This window comes from Seriola lalandi, unplaced genomic scaffold (assembly GCF_002814215.2).
Source record: "Seriola lalandi dorsalis isolate HSWRI2012SDOR001 ecotype SW California unplaced genomic scaffold, Sedor1 jcf7180002054979, whole genome shotgun sequence".
Lineage (NCBI taxonomy): Eukaryota > Metazoa > Chordata > Actinopteri > Carangiformes > Carangidae > Seriola > Seriola lalandi.
In genome coordinates this window covers 657,528-663,096 of record NW_019525529.1, presented here as the reverse complement: position 1 = coordinate 663,096, position 5,569 = coordinate 657,528, and positions in this window count along the sequence as shown.

Genomic DNA, 5,569 nt, shown 5'->3' with positions numbered 1-5,569 from the left:
TATCGTGTGGAAATACTTTCATCAAGCATGAAATCTTTTTTTTTTTTTTTTTTTAACACTCCCTCTCTGTAAATCTTGCTCATACGTACTCGGTGGCTGATGGACTTGGTTTAATGTGAGGTGCAACACATGTTTGTGTCAACAGAGGGCGCTCCAGGACAATGTTTGGCCTGTAGATGCTTCACCCGAGTCTGCTCTGCACTGACGGAGTTAGGGCAGAGAGAGGGGATGCTCCAGGCTCAGAAACACATGCTGTGAGTATCAAAATACAGACTTGGCAAGTGTATTGTTAAGGCTATACCAGAAATCTGTGTGATTTTAATGTGTTACCTTATTAGTCTTTGTCTCGTTTCTCCTACCCATAGAAAGGTCAGAGGTCAGGGTCAGGATTGAAGCTCTTTGCTTCTTGCTGAGAGGTTAGATGGACTCTGATATATTACAAATGTCCCCTAAATACAAAAATACAAATAAGTACCTAATAGGACACAGCCCATCATTAGCATGTTGTTTTAGTAGGCAACACTGTCGCTGTGAAAATGCAGAGAGGGACTTTATCACTTGAAAGAGACTTTCGTAACCAACAAACACAGCTTCACATTAATTAACATCAACTAATCTTCACGTACAAAAAGTAAAGTCAAATGACTTGTCACACTGATTTTTTTTTTTGGGTATTTTAGGATCCCCATGGACAGCTGAGACAGGATCGGCCTTTCCCCTGATTGACATTGTTTCTCAGTTTTCTGTTTTCTAAAGTAGGGGCAGTGGTGTTTCTGCTTTTGCATAATGATTCAAGATGAAACACCATGCTCATTATTTGGGGAATTTAATTGCTGATGACTCATAAATGAATTTCTCTAAACTCAAACGGAAAAACCCTTACAGCCGGTCTCCGATCAGCCCAAAAGGTCACATGTCACTATGCTACTCATTGACCTCCACTGGCTACCCATGGCTGCCTGAATCAAATTCAGGTCACTAATTCTGCCTTCAGAGTGACTTCTAGGTGAACTCAGCCAATAAGTCTTATGCTCCTTCCACTGCGTTCCCCCAAGGAATGGCATCACCATCCCTGCACACAAGACAATCATAGTCCAGACTGGTGTGGTCTGTGGCTCCCTGACGGTGGAACAAGCTACCAGATGCTAGCGGCAGGGCCGAGCAGAAAGAAAGACTCATCTCTCCTGACTCCTCTAACACCCTAACATGCCTAAGTAACACTTACTAAGAACTTTCGTTGCACTCCTTTACTTGATCTCCTTGCACTTATTAAATAGATGTAGTACTTAGTACTTACACCAAGGTCTTCTACTGCACTGAAGCTTTAGGGATGTCTCTCACTTGTAAGTCGCTTGGGATAAAAGCGTCTGCCAAATGAGTAATTGTAATGTAAAAGACGACACTGGATGCAATAGATGATACTGAATGTAATGCTTAATTTCATAAAGTTTAAACACAGGATGCAAATAAATGAAGTCATCCATAAAACCCATCATTTAACATTTGCCCGTCCATCCAAAAAAGACATCAGCACTTGAAACTGTTGAGGAGCCCAAGAAAAGCTGCGTCATTATTTCTGAATTCTTTTGAATGAAGCTCCCCTAAGCAGCCATTATTTGTTTCTTTGTCAGAAGTTGTTGATGAAACGCTGCAGATGCAGAGGACATGCTTTTACTTGAACAAAACAAGAGTAACTATGAATAATTTTGTTGTGTCCCCAGGCGATCCCTGATATTTAGAAATATTTAGCCATTATCTGTCATTAGTTCTGTGATGATGGCGCAGATGTTTTTGCCACAAACACACGTCGTATCTTTTCCCATTAATCCGAACCACAAGCGCACGATGACAGCAGCAATCTGTTGACGTCTATTAGGCAAATTATGAAGCGAGGAATTTGCAGGATTGTGTGACTTACAGATGTGACGGTCCACGCTCTGACCTCTTCAACGAGTCAGACTGTTAAACGTGTACCATTTCACTGGAGTCCGGCATCATGTTGGTCTGGGTTTAAACTTGAAACTGCCTGTTCTTTTCTTGTTTCAAACTCTTTACTTGTGCATCTTAGCCTTGGTCTTTCTTCATAGTTTATTTTTTAGTTTTAATTTCTTTTTCGTTGACATTTTCTGCTTAGAGATAATGCAGTCTGCCTAGATGATTTTCAGATTTTCAAACCTGCTAGTGGCTGGTCAGTCAGGCGAATGACTGGTCTGCCACTTCAGTCAAGACTGAAACATCTAAACAAATGTATTGCCATGAAATTTCCCACATTCTCGCTTCCCGGAGGATGAATCCTGTTTAGTTTTGTTTACTTTTGTGGTTCACCATTCTCATAGACTTGTTTTTGACCACAATGGGCGGCTGTTTTCAGTGACAAAGCTCTAAAAACCCACTGTCAACCACTGTCCAGCCAGATATTTCCCACAGGAGCTGGTGGAGACCAAAAACAGAGCTAAAAAATCAATTGCTGTGTCTCAATTTGCGAAGTTCCAGACCCACACTTGCAATTTTGAGTGCATAACTGTGTTCACATTGGCAAGTATGACAACACACAGCGCACTAGAAGTACGCGGATGGTGCACTCAAAACAGTCAAAAGATTGAGTGTAAAACGATGGACACTTCTCAAGTGAGCAAAGCAGCCGGCAGGCGGGGCGACAATCATGGTCCTGCGTTCAGTTTGTCACTGTCACTGTCGACATTCAGGCACTACCAGTGCCAGTGAGTCGACTGTGTACACAGTGTGCGACATGTGAGTGTACTGACTGAAGTATCTGATTTGAGACACAGCAAATGTTGTGCTCACAACTTGTCTCTGCTGCCGCCTAGTGGCTAAAAACAAAAAAAGAAAAAACATCAGCATGTTTGTTTACTGGTTCCTCCGCTGCATCCATGTGTCCCTGTCCTCTACCTGCATGTTTAGCGTGTCCTCACCATCATCTCTTGCCAGTAACTGTGACCTATAATCTCCCTTGTAAATAGGCCACTGTAACCTCAGCCCTCAGGCAGCCTGTGTGTGTGTGTGTGTGTGTGTGTGTGTGTGTGTGTGTGTGTGTGTGTGTGTGTGTGTGTGGCTATAAAGTTGTGTGTGTTGGTGTGAACGAGGCCAGGCTGTAACTCCATAGCAGTGGGCTGTCTGTCACTGAGAATCTGGGGCTGAACGGGGACATGTGTTCACCTGACACACACACACACACACACGTACACACACACGGTAACAGTATTCAGTGCCAGTGGGCCATTGTAAACTCATCCTGTCATCCTAGTCACATCCTGCATAAATGAAGAGGTCCTGTGTGTTGGTGTCAGTCACACAGTGTCAGTTGTGTGTGTGTGTGTCTGTGCCACATATCTATTGACAGAATAATATCCCACAATGCTCAGTGAGCAATCATAAATCCATAACCTTGACCTGGACGCGTTTAGCTGGATGTTGCAACCTCTTTACCGCCTCACTTACCTGATGGATTTCACACACAATTTTTAGGTGTGTGTGTGTGTGCGTGTGTGTGTGTGTGTGTGTGTGTGTGTGTGTGTGTGGTGTAATCCCTGCTACTTTCTGGTGACTGGTCAGTGCAGCACTTTCCTGTCTCTGCATCCAGTCTATCTTTCATCTCTGTCCTCGATTCTCTCCGCTCAGGACACCCCTCCACACGTACTCCATTGTTTTATGTTCACACTCGCTCTGCCTTTTTCACCAACACATCCTCTCTCTCTCTCTCTCTCTCTCTCTGAGTGTGTGTATGTGTGTGTTGAACTCGTTCCCATGCCAGTGTGCATTAATCTCCATTACTGAATCACGTGTATTAAGAGGGGGGGGGGGGGAGGACAACCAGGAGAGGAGAGAGCCCTGCATCTGTCTCTGCATGGTGTTCATGCAGATCACACATGGTGGGTGTCTCCCCACCTTTTTTACCCTTGTGCTGTACAGTTTGAGCTGGTCCTTTCTGGCTGAGCTGCAAAACAACAACTCCTCATTACGCCCCGCGTCATAGCCGGTTGTAAATCTCACATCATTAAGCTGATAGTTCTCAGCTCTGACTGACTGATACACAGTAAAGCTGTTGTAAAATTCCTGATTAACGCACTCTTCTGACCATGTAACTGCTTGTCTAGCGACTGCTCTTCAGCTACTCTGCTTTCTCCTGCGGGTTTTCGGTTTGTCACTGCATAGCTGTTAACTGTTCCCGCTTGAGCCTGAGCTGAAGCTTCATTTCCTGGGACAAGTGTTTTACTTTCTTCGGGAAACATCAATTTCGTAAGCCATTGTAAGTCCTCTGAACAACAAGCTGTTTACTTACAAATTCGGCTCCACTGAAGTGGCAGCTGCTACAGGCTCAGCAAAGATATAATGTACTGTCATTAGGAGAGGCAAACCAGGCAACTGCTTGAGGCCCACAAGGGGAAAAGGACCCCCCCCCCCATGGCTGCTCATATTGACACATTTTGCAATGACAACTATAAACCCCCTTAACTGTCCCATAAAGACACTACACAGTGCACTGTTGTTGCATATTCACACACACACACAAACACACACATATACACATGCAAGTGGAACCCCTGCTGATGCATGCTGCAGCTAGGGTCTACCTGTTGCCTCCATGTGAGGCATTCAGGGAACATTTGTGAATTGTAGTGTCTACCGATAGTCTGAATGTGAGGCATTTAGGGGCCTCTTTGCCTCTGGGGCCCCCCCAGAGTCTAGGATCGCCACTGAGTATCATGGTAAACCCACATTACCAGTGCTTCTTGCAAAATGTTAGCACCGTGTGTATTTAAAAGCAAATATGTTTAATGACCAAAAACATCAGAATTCCAGCATAATGCTAACAGATCTCCATTAGGTTCCACTAGCGATTTGCTAACTTGTGAAATGGCACCAGTTCAGTTTAGTCTTTACAGGGCTCTACAGTGAGAATATATCACTGGCGTTTGCCCCTAAAAATAGATATGTGCCAACCAGTAAAATAATTTAGGAGCACAGCATGGGAGTAAAGATTACGACCATAAGACTATGAAACGCTAGAGGGCTTTTAATTTGAAACAACAGATACAGTTTTATACATTTTTAACATTTTCATTCAGGGCTTTTTTTGAGCCCTATGAAAATGAAATGAAGTATAATAAAAATGCTGCCAGTATTAAGACCAAATGTGAAGGACTCTGTTCACACACACACACAGACACACACACAGAATAAATATGAATGTGATAAATAGTTTGTGAATACACTTTGTTACTTGGACATTTTCACTCCTTAAATTTCTTCATTTCAGAGCATGTTGTACTCCTTGTGGAGAAGAAGTTGGAGTTAAGGTGGTAGTCTGCTTCAAACAGACTAGTTTATGACATGTCATCTTACCGCACCAGAGGACAAGTTGTTTATAGCAATTCTAAACAGACACACTCAAAGGTGGGTGGAAGTTGCCTTGCACAGCCTCCTTGTTCCCACACACCCGAAGTGTGTGTGTGTGTGTGTGTGTGTGTGTGTGTGTGTGTGTGTGTGTGTGTGTGTGTGTGTGTGTGTGTGTGTGTGTGTGTGTGTGGTGGTGGTGGTGGTGGTGGGG